This window comes from Sapajus apella, unplaced genomic scaffold (genome assembly GCF_009761245.1).
Source record: "Sapajus apella isolate SASKATOON/1434 unplaced genomic scaffold, GSC_monkey_1.0 scaffold135, whole genome shotgun sequence".
Classification (NCBI taxonomy): Eukaryota; Metazoa; Chordata; class Mammalia; order Primates; family Cebidae; genus Sapajus; species Sapajus apella.
The window spans coordinates 483454-495141 of NW_022437075.1; the positions used below are offsets into that span (position 1 = coordinate 483454).

General features: G+C 46.5%; 1 protein-coding gene across 3 annotated transcripts in view; it reads left to right on the forward strand.

Moving 5' to 3' along the window:
* The first annotated feature begins 3084 nt into the window (after positions 1-3084).
* Positions 3085-11688, forward strand: part of ZSCAN18 (zinc finger and SCAN domain containing 18) — a 49089-nt gene continuing 40485 nt past the window's right edge. Inside the window, exon 1 of one of the 3 annotated variants that reach the window (XM_032263269.1) lies at positions 3085-3220. The gene's annotated coding sequence lies outside the window, so the exon portion shown is untranslated. Of the gene's footprint in view, positions 3221-5032; positions 5103-5127; positions 5253-11688 lie in introns of those variants that run through there. The other 2 variants (XM_032263270.1, XM_032263271.1) reach the window with 2 other exon arrangements.

An 11688-nucleotide genomic window follows, 5' to 3' on the forward strand; every position in this document is an offset into this window, starting at 1 on the left:
GTTGCCTTGTCTCAGATGGGTCTTTGGACATAGAATTTTGAGTTAATGCTGGAATGAGTTAAGATTTTGGGGACTGTTGGGAAGGCATGATTGCATTTTGCAATATGAGAAGAACATGAGATTTGGGGGTGGGACAGGGGCAGAATGATATGGTTTGGCTCTGTGTTTCTGCCCAAATCTCAGGTCAAATTGCAATTCCCAGTGCTGGGTGACAAACCTGGTGGTAGGTGACTGGATCATGGGGGCAGATTTCCCCTTTTGCTGTTCTCATGATAGTGAGTTCTTATGAGATCTTGTTTAAAAGTTTGAGACCGCCCCACTTGCTCTGCGATAGTAAGACATGCTTGCCTCTCCACCCTCTGTCATGATTGTAAGTTTCTTGAGGCTTCCCACCCATGTTTCCTGTACAGCTTGTGGAACTGTGAGTCAATGAAACCTCTTTTCTTCACAAATAACAGTCTCAGGTAGTCCTTTATAGCAGTGTGAGAATGGACTAATACATAATCCTACTAAGTCAGTTTAGCAAAAATTTTCCCCTTCCTCTTGATACCTGATCAAATTCCTTGTCCCTCACCCTAAATGTCTTCTCCCCTTGGCCTGCCTTCAGCAAAATTTCTCTTTAGTTGGTTTGGCAAGAATTCACCCCTTATCTGTGAGGTTTGCACTTAGTAATTTTTCATGCACCAGACACTCTGCTGCTTCTCAGCTGTAAACCTTCACTTGTTCTTGTCCAAGCTGGAGTTGAGTCTGGCTTCCCAAGCCCCTCTGTAGTAGCTTCTGTAATAAGGCCTGCCTCACCATGTGTTTGTGTGAATGGAATTAGATGCCTGCCTGTTGCACAACACTGTGTATGTTAGACTCCAATGTTGCTACAGGCGGCCTTGTTTTCTCCTCAAAGCTGTGTAATATTCCATGGTCTGGGCATACTTGAACATGCGGATCTATTCACTGTGAGCAGTGGTTCTCATCCACGAGCAGTTCTGCCTCCAGGAGACATCTGGGTGTCATGATGAAGGGTGGTATCTGATAGGTGGAAGCTGGGGCTGCTGCTAAACATTCTCCAAGGCTCACAATGGCTCCCACAGCAGAGTTATCCAGCCCAGGTGTGAGCTGTGCCAAGGCTGAGGTGTATACATTTCTTGTTCATACTTTCCTTTTTTTTTTTTTTTTTTTTGAGATGGAGTTTCGCTCTTGTTACCCAGGCTGGAGTGCAATGGCACGATCTCGGCTTACCGCAACCTCCACCTCCTGGGTTCAGGCAATTCTCCTGCCTCAGCCTCCTGAGTAGCTGGGATTACAGGCACGTGCCACCATGCCCAGCTAATTTTTTGTATTTTTAGTAGAGACGGGGTTTCACCGTGTTGACCAGGATGGTCTCGATCTCTTGACCTCGTGATCCACCCGCCTCGGCCTCCCAAAGTGCTGGGATTACAGGCTTGAGCCACCGCGCCCGGCCCTCTTGTTCATACTTTCAAAGGAATAAACCCCATTATTGAGGGGAAAAAGTCTCACATTCCCAGGATATGTACAATTGTAAGTTACAGATTTGTGTCTTTGTAGAAATGGGTATATCATAAGACATAAGTCCCTAGTGGACTGATAGGAATGCCCCGGCTGGGCACTTCACTTCGGTGTCTGCAGCATTCTAGCAAAATATGCAGGTATTGCAGAGTTAGTGTCAGCAGCATCTCCGCCTCTTGGTTTCACCTTTCAGATTCTGGGATGGGCTCATCCCCAGACCAGTTGTGGCCAGAGGGTAAGCATCCTGAAGAAGTGGTGTCAATATGATATTGGTATGAGCCCCATGGTTTTGTGTGAATTGTATTCCCCTTGCTCTTTTTTGAAAAAAATTTATTAGGCTGTGCACTATGGCTCACACTTGTAATCCCAGCACTTTGGGAGGCTTATCTGGGAGGATCACTTGAGTCCAGGAGTTTGAGACCAGCCTGGGCAACAGACAGAGACCCTATCTCTACAAAGTGAAATGAAATGAAATGTAATGTACACATAGTATGTACATTATATATAGTAGTCCCCCCCACCAAATCGAAGAGGGATACATTCCAGTACCATGTTGGATGCCTGAAACCTCATATGGTACCAATCGCTACATACAGTTGTCCACAGATATGTATATATGTGTGTCTGGCCTAGACATTACTTAAAGTACACTGGAAAATGTGTGTAGGTTATATGCAAATACACACCATCTTATATCAGGGACTTGAGCATCTTCCGATTTGGTGTCTGAGGGCAGTCTTGGAATCAATCCTCCACAGATACAGTGTACTTTAAGTAATGTCTAGGCCAGACACAGTGGCTCACGCCTATAATCGGAGCACTTTGGGAGGCCAAGGCAGACAGATCACCTGAGGTCAGGAATTTGATACTAGCCTGGCCAACATGGCAAAACCCTGTATCTACTAAAAATAGAAAAATTAGCCAGTGTGGTAGCATGTGCCTGTAATCCCAGCTACTAGGGAGGCTGAGGCAGGAGAATCACTCGAACCTGGGAGGCAGAGGTTGCAGTGAGCTGAGATCATGCCACTGCATTCCAGCCTGGGAGACAGAGTGAGACTCCATCTCCAAAAAAAAAAAAAAAAAAAAAGGTAATGTCTACTTATGTTACCTAATACAGTGTATATACTGTATAAATTTTATATTGTATTGTTTGGGAGATAATGAGGAAAAATGTCTGCACACGCTCAGTACAGATGCAATGTTTTTTTGAATACTTTCAATCCAAAGTTGGTTGAATCTACGAACGTGGAACCCATGCATGTGAAAGGCTACTGTATACTGTGGTTTTTCTTATACTTACCTATGATAAGGTTTAATTTATAAAAAATTTTAAAAAATACGGGCTACTTGAACACAAGTACTGTGATACCATGATGGTTGATCTAATAACCAAGGTAGCTCCTAAAAACAACTAATGACAGGTGTATATACAGTGTGGAAACACTGGACAAATGCCTGGTTCCCATTCTGAATGGGATGGTGTGGTACACCATGGGATTTCATCACGCTACTCATGATAGTGTGCAATGTGAAACTTGTGAATTGTTTATTTCTGGATTTTCCATTTAATATTTTCAGACCACAGTTGACCTTGGGCAACAAAGGTGGAGAAGTGAAACTGCCAATCAGGAGAGGCTACTGTAATTCCGTCACAGAGGATGGAAACTCCTGACCAAAGAGGATATGAGATGTGGACTAGGTGAGTTCCAGATGGATTCTGGGGTAGCCTGGGCCATTGCAAGTGTGGCTAAGATGAGTGGGACATGGGATAGAGAAGATGGTATCCTGGATTATCTGGATGGGCCCAATCTGGCATATGTGCCCTGAAAAGCAGAGGTTATAGGCTGGAGTCAGATGCTGAGGAAGGAATGAGTAGAGAGCTGAAATGTGAGAAGGATTATACTCCCTGTTCCTGGCTTTAAAACTGAAAGGGGCGCCGGGTGCGGTGGCTCAAGCCTGTAATCCCAGCACTTTGGGAGGCCGAGGCGGGTGGATCACAAGGTCAAGAGATCGAGACCATCCTGGTCAACATGGCGAAACCCCGCCTCTACTAAAAATACAAAAAATTAGCTGGGCATGGTGGTGCGTGCCTGTAATCCCAGCTACTCAGGAGGCTGAGGCAGGAGAATTGCCTGAACCCAGGAGGCGGAGGTTGCAGTGAGCCGAGATCGCGCCATTGCACTCCAGCCTGGGCAACAAGAGTGAAACTCTGTCTGAAGAAAAGAAAAAAATAGGTTCATCAGAAAGCACTATTACACAAGTAAAAAGGCAAGTGACAGAGTGGGAGAAGACCATTGTAGAGCCAACAAAGGACTGGCCTCCAAACATACAAAGAACTCAGCATCTCAATAAGAAAGAAACTTAATAGAAAAGTTGGTAAACGACGTCAGCCGGCCCCCTCATAAACAAGGAAATCCAAATGGCCAATAAGTGCATGAAAGTGTGCCCAACTTTACTACTAATAAACCACAGTGAGATTCTACTTCACACCACACTAATGGCTAAAATGAAAACAACCGTACCAAGTGTTGCAAGAATGTGGAGCAACTGAGTATCTTACACAACACGGCAGGGGGCAGTGTAAACTAGTGCACCCATCAAGAGACAGTTGCAGTCCTAGGCATTCACCCAACAGAAATACAAGCCTGCTTATCAAAAGATACATACACGATGTTCATATCAGGTTTTTTTTGTAGTAACTCTCAACTGGAAACAGCCCAAATGTCCATTGACAGGAAGGAAAACGAGCAAATGTTGTATTCAAAGTGGAGCATTTTATATGACCACATAAAATGATTATTGTGTCCTAGAGGATTACACAAAGTGAAGTGGTTATTGCACCATGGAAGATTACACAGCCATGTGAAAGGGTTGTGCCATAGGGTATTACGCAACCTTGTAAAATGGTTATTGTGCCATAGAGTGTTGTGCAATGGCCTAAAGTTGTGATTGTGGCATGGAATCTTACATAACCACGTGGAGGGTTTATTGTGCCAGGGAGTCTTATATAATCGTGTAAATGGGTTATTTTGGATGGAGCATCACACAACCGAGTAAAATATTAATTGTGCATGTAAGGTGATACGACCGCATGAAGGTGTCAGCCAGCGTCCACTGGAGCGTTGTACACCCCTGTACAGGAGTGATTCCAGGCCCCAGTCCCCGATGCCGTGAGAGGAAGGAGACACAGCAGTCTAGGAGTGGAACCCGCGTGAACGAGATTCTGCCGAAACCACGCGCGTCCAGGGTGGTGCAGAATCGCAAGAGGATGGAGGGCTGGTCAATCTGAGAGACTAGGTGCTTGTCCGCGGCGGCTCAAGGTCAGCCCACGCGCGCTCCCGGCGTTTTTCCGTCTGCTAAACCTCGCCTACCAGCGGAGGCAAAGGACTAAGGACCGGGAAAGGAAACACTGTGCGCGCTCCCAGGTTCTGGCTGCCTAGCAGCCGTGACCCCGCCCCACCCCGGCTGGTCCCGGCAGGTGCCTGCCGTCAGGGGTCGCCGGGAAAATAGCATCCGGGAACTCTGCGCGCGCATGCGCAGAGCCCGAGGGCGAGCTGACGTAGACGCAGCGGCGGCGGGAGGTGAGTTCGCCGTCTCGCGGCCTCTCGGGTCTCGGCCTCCCCGACTCCCGTCCAGCGGTCGTGGAGCCCAGGTCTTGTGAGGGTGGCGTCAAGTACTCCAGAGCGGCTGGGGCTGGGACGTGGCTGCGTGGACGCTCTTCCTGTCTGAGGGTCCGCGGCAGCCCTGCTCTGGGCAGGGTCCTGTGGGCGCGCTGGCTTGGTGTCCCGGGCGCTTGTCCTCTCCCCGCGGGGCGCGGAGCCCCTACCCTCCTTTCCTGTGGGGTGCAGACCCCTACTCCCCCATCTTCATGGGACGCGGGCGGGCCCCTTTTCCCTTCTCCCCGTGGGGTCCGACCCCGAATCTCCTCTCACCTCTCCCCGTGGGGCGCGGACTAATTCCGTTCTAAGAGACCGCAGGCCCGCTGTTCTCTTCCCTTGAGGCGGGGACTCAGTTCTCTTCCTCCCCCTCCCACTGGGACGGACCCCTCTTTCCGCCGTTCGCTTGACTCCAGACTCCCTAATATTCTGTTTTTTTCCTCCGGGCACCACCCCCCTTTTTTCCCCCCCCCCCCCTGCGGGCCCCCCCCCCCCCCCCCCCGTCTCTAACGGCACGGGTGCGGTTGCCCTTCCCTTCTCCCTCTCCTCAGAAGATTTGGGCTTGAACAGCCCTTTGTGTTTCCCGAGTCTGACTCCCAAGGACGTGTTCCCCACTTGTCATTCTACTCCGCCTAACAACCTTGTTCTTCCTCCTCTTCCTTCTCCCGAGAGATGACTTCCTCATCTGCCCTTTTAGGGTTGTGTGTGGATGCTTCCTTCCACCGTGAACACTCCCAGCCAGGCTTCCTCCCATCCCTGCTGGGTTGTGACTCCACTGGCTTGCCCTTCCTCCCTTTCCTGCTGTTGTAGACTGGGCCGCCCTCCCCATGAACCTCTGTTGCCTGAAAGCTGACCCTCAGGGACAGGCATCTGAGACTTTGGGGTCCTCAGCTGAGCATCTCCTCTCCCCCAAACTCAGTCCTTCTAGACTCTGTAAGTGGTGACTCCTTCCACCCACAATCCTCATTGTCCACCTGGATATTTCTCTTTTCCCTAACCCCCGCATCGTCTCTGTCCAAAATCTCATGCCTTAACTGTTAAGATATTTCCGGAATTCCAATTAGTTGGGCTTGGTGGCACATGCCTGTAATCCCAGCTACTCAGGAGGCTGAGGCAGAAGAATCGCTTGAACCTGGTAGTTGGAGGTTCAGTGAGCCAAGATTGTGCCACTGCATTCCAGCCTGGGTGACAGAGCGAGAATCTATCTCAAGAAATATATAAAAATAAGGCCGGGCGCGGTGGCTCACAACTATAATTCCAGCACTTTGGGAGGCCGAGGTGAGTGGATCATGAGGTCAAGAGATCGAGACCATTCTGGTCAACATGGTGAAACCCTGTCTCTACTAAAAATACAAAAGTTGCCGGGCGCGGTGGCTCAAGCCTGTAATCCCAGCACTTTGGGAGGCCGAGGCGGGTGGATCACGAGGTCAAGAGATCGAGACCATCCTGGTCAACATGGTGAAACCCCGTCTCTACTAAAAATACAAAACATTAGCTGGGCATGGTGGCACGTGCCTGTAATCCCAGCTACCCAGGAGGCTGAGGCAGGAGAATTGCCTGAACCCAGGAGGCGGAGGTTGCGGTGAGCTGAGATCGCACCATTGCACTCCAGCCTGGGTAACAAGAGCGAAACTCCGTCTCAAAAAAAAAAAAAAAAATACAAAAATTAGCTGGACATGGTGGCACATGCCTGTAGTACCAGCTACTCGGGAGGCTGAGGCAGGAGAATTGCTTGAACCTAGGAGACGGTGGTTGCAGTGAGCCGAGATCGCACCATTGCACCCCAACCTGGGTAACAAGCAAAACTAAATCTCAAAAAAAAAAAATATATATATATATATATATATATATATATATATGCATGCCAGATATAGGTGATGAAGAGGAAGGCAGCAAATCATACTGCCATGTGTGTACCTATGCAACAATCTTGCATACTCTTCACACGTACCCCAAAACCTAAAATGCAGTTTAAAATATGTATATATTTTTTTTAAAAAGGAAGATACAATCATGAAAAAAAAGATATTTCCAGAATTCAGCCACATCACTACACCTCTTCTCCCTGATATGGGCATTTCCTTCCTCCCTTGCCTTTGGCCTTTCCATGATCCGGTGGGAGACTGACACCGAACCCTAAACCCTCTTCTTAGTAACAGGCAGAATCCTCACATGCCTTGGGACTACCGGCTGCTGACCTAAGGACTGTTTGCTGCTGGGCTGTAGGTGATAAAAGAGCTTGCATCAGAGGGAAAATCCATGCCCTAGCTTCTTCCTTGGGCAGTTCATTCTCTGAAGCTGCTTGGCTTTTGAGTTGTAGGCAGTGGATAGAGAGATTGGAACAGTTTGGGAAAGGAGCCTAACTAAGAAACTGGATTGCAGGTACATGTGCTTCCTCAGTTTGCAGAGTGAACATGTGATAATGACAGATTCTGCAGTTCTTTGCTTATCCCTACTAGAATGCCTACTCTGTGAGGTGGAGGTCTTCATCTGTTTGGTCCACTGCTAAATTATTAATGCCTAGAACAGGGCCTGGCATGCAGTATGTGTTCAGTAAATACAGAGTGAAAGAAAAGGGGTCATCCCTGTGGCCACAGGAAGCTGGCTCTTTTCTCACAGACTTGAGATCACAGAGGGTGTGTGTGATGCATCCAACACACATTCATATTGTGTGCCCAGGCCTTTTTTTTTTAAAGAGGTTTTTCCTTTATAATATCCACTGCCTTTGGCAATATGGAATATTGGGTGAGTGTGTGCGTGCATGTGTTTGTGTTTGAAATTGGCATGCTTCATGTGCTACAAAACTTTGCAACCTGCTTCTTTCCCCAACTTCTCTCTTGTACCAGGTGAAGCTTTCAGCACGCTGGCTTTCACTGCTATATAGTTTTCTTCCTTGTGAAAATGCCACAGTTCTTTTTGCCTTGCCTTCCCTGTTGATGAACATCTTGGAAGTTTCCAGATTTTCAGCGTTTCCACCAGTGCTTTAGAGCACATGTTCAATGTGTATCCTTGTAAGGGTTTCTCTAGCCTGGAAGTTTTCAAAATTTTTCACAAGTGTTGAGAGAAACACATGTACATGATGGCTTGGGTACATATCTAACTGGAATAAAAGTTTGATGAAACTATGCTTCCTAAATGTGAGATCCTCTGACACGACTTTTGAATTTTAATTTATGCCATTGTAAAAAGGATGCCAGTGTTGATCCACCACATCTCTTGGCGCCTAGTTCTTCTGAATTGTTCTTAAGAGAGAATGTGGTATTGTTTTATATAATGTTGTGGGAACTACCCGTAATACAGTGTTAACTAGGAAAAGCAAAAAAGGACCCAAGTTATATATACAGGTTGACTCCACCTGTTTCAAAATGATTCTCTGTGAAGAAAACAGGAAGTAAATGCAACCAAGGCTCAACAGTGAGATTATAGATTACTTTTATTATCTTTTTACTTATTTATGTTTTCAGGATTTTCTACAGTAAGCATGCATTAATTTTACAGTGATGTCTTTAATATAAAATATTTAAATGGAATTTGAAGTTTTATTTAAATAGCAAGCTCCCTTGTTGAATCCTGAATAGAATTATATTTGTCCTATTTTCACTTACTTGTCTACTCAGAAACATATTTAGCTCACAAAGAGATTAAATAGCATTGAACTTGGATCAGCTGCCAACCACTGGGAGCAGCTAGAGGGCCAGTTGATTCTGCTGATTCCAGGGTTTGCCGCAGGAACCTGAGAGTGCTTTGGACAGCTCTGGCTTGCTCTGACTCCATTTCTTAGAGGCTGACACTTTTGGCATACCTTTACTGTCCTACATCAAAACCTATTGCCTGGAAAGGGCCTTACAAGCTATCATTTTCCTAGGTGGTAACTCCATAGTTGTTTTTTTTTAACAGCCTCTAGCTAGCAGCATATTTTTCCCCCTTGAACACTTATAACCATCTCTTGAATACCTTTTGAGAAACCTGTTATAAATTCATGTTACCAAGGTGTTAATGAATGATGATCCTGGAATCTCTCTCCAGGTGGCATATATATTTCCACTGCCTACTTTATATTTTGACAGGTTTCTAAAATACTCTAACAGAAAAGTTGGAAAATGAGTATAATGAATGCCCATCACCCACCCAAGATTCACCAATTAATGTTTTGCCGTATTTTATATGCCTGTAATATATAACAGTTAAGTATTAGTAATGTATATTTGTGCATACATGTATATATATATATATATTTGTGTGGGGCATATGTATGTATATATGTATTTTTGTATGTGTGTATATGTGTATATTGTGTGTATATGTATATTTGCATATATGTAATTTTTATGTGCCCGTGTATGTTTTATATTTATGTATGTGTATGTCTGCATGTATATATATTTATTTCAGGTATGACCCTTTACCCATAAATATGTTGGGACATATATTCTAAGAATAAAGACATTCGGCTGGGCACAGTGGCTCACGCTTTTAATCCCAGTACTTTGGGAGGCCGAGGCTGGTAGATCACTTGAGGTCAGCAATTCGAGACCAGCCTGGCCAACATGGTGAAACCCCGACTCTACTAAAAATACCAGAATTAGGTGGGCATGGTAGCAGGTGCCTGTAATCCCAGCTACTCAGGAGGCTGAGGCAGGAGTCACTGGAACCTGAGAGACAGAGGTTGAAGTGAACCAAGATTGTGCCACTGCACTTCAGCCTGATGATAAAGCAAGAATCCATCTCAAAAAAGAAAAAAAAAGAATAAAGACATTATTCTTCATAACCATGAAACCATTATCACACCTAAGGAAGTGAGCAACAATTTTACGTTATCATGTGATAACCCATCCTTTTCAAATTTTCCCAATTCCTAATAATATTATGGTATTAATATTATTGCTATTATTATTTGAGACAGCGTCTCACTCTGTTGCCCAGGCTGGAGTGCAGTGGTGTGATCTCCACTCACTGCAACCTCCACTTCCCAGGTTCCAGCAATTCTGCCTGAGCCTCCTGAGTACCTGAGACTACAGGTGCCCATCACCACGCCTGGCTACTTTCTTGTATTTTAGTAGAGATGGGGTTTTACCTTGTTATAGCCGTGATGGTTTCCATCTCTTGACCTGTGATCCACCCACCTCGGCCTCCCAAAGTGCTGGGATTAGATTATCTTTACAAGTTCAGTCACGCTGGCCTGCCAAACATAAGTGCATATCCAATTGTTCCCATGCCCCATTTTGTCTGTGTTTTGTTGTGTAAAATGCAGATTCCTCACATTTTCCTCTGCCCCTTTTGTTTATGTGAAAACTGCTTCTCAATATCCTGTCCTTTCCACTTTAAATTCTTTTTTTTTGAGACGAAGTCTGGCTTTTACACCCAGGCTGGAGTGCACTGGTGCGATCTCACCTAACTGTAACCTCTGCCACCTAGGTTCAAATGATTCGCCTACCTTGGCCTCCGAAGTAGCTGGCATTACAGGTGCCTGCCACCACATCCAGCTAATTTTTGTATTTTTAGTAGAAATGAGGTTTCACCATGTTGGCCAGGCTGGTCTCAAACACCAGACCTCAGGTGATCCGCCCGCCTCAGCCTCCCAAAGTGCTGGGATTATAGGTGTGAGCTACCGAACCTGGCCTAAACATTGTTTTTTGATATGGAGTCTCACTCTGTTATCTAGGCCAAAGTGCAGTGGCACAATCTCGGCTCACTGGACCCTCCCTCTCCTGGGTTCAAGCAATTCTCCTGTCTCAGCCTCCCCAGTAGCTGGGATTACAGGCATGTGCCATCATGCCTGGCTAATTTTTTTTGTATTTTTATTAGAGACGGGGGTTCACCATGTTGGACAGGCTGGTCTGGAATTCCTGACCTCAAGTTATTCACTCACCTCGGTCTCCCAAATTGCTGGGATTATAGGCATGAGCCTCTGCACCCAGCCCCCCTTTTAATTTGGAGCTCTCGGTCAGGCATGGTGGCTCACACCTATAATCCCAGCATTTTGGGTGGCTGAGGTGGGCATATCACCTGAGGTTGGGAGTTCGAGATCAGCCTGACCAACATGGAGAAACCTTGTCTCTACTAAAAATATAAAAATTAGCTGGGTGTGGTGGCACATGCCTGTAATCCCAGCTACTCAGGAGGCTGAGGCAGGAGAATCATTTGAACCCAAGAAGCGGGGGTTGCAGTGAGCTGGGATTGTACCATTACACTCGAGCCTGGGCAACAAGAATGAAACTCAGTCTCTAATAAAAAAAAAACAGCCGGGCGCGGTGCCTCACGCCTGTAATCCCAGCACTTTGGGAGGCCGAGGCGGGTGGATCACGAGGTCAAGAGATCGAGACCATCCTGGTCAACATGGTGAAACCCCGTCTCTACTAAAAATACAAAAAATTAGCTGGGCATGGTGGTGCGTGCCTGTAATCCCAGCTACTCAGGAGGCTGAGGCAGGAGAATTGCCTGAACCCAGGAGGCGGAGGTTGCGGTGAGCCGAGATCACGCCATTGCACTCCAGCCTGGGTAACAAGAGCAA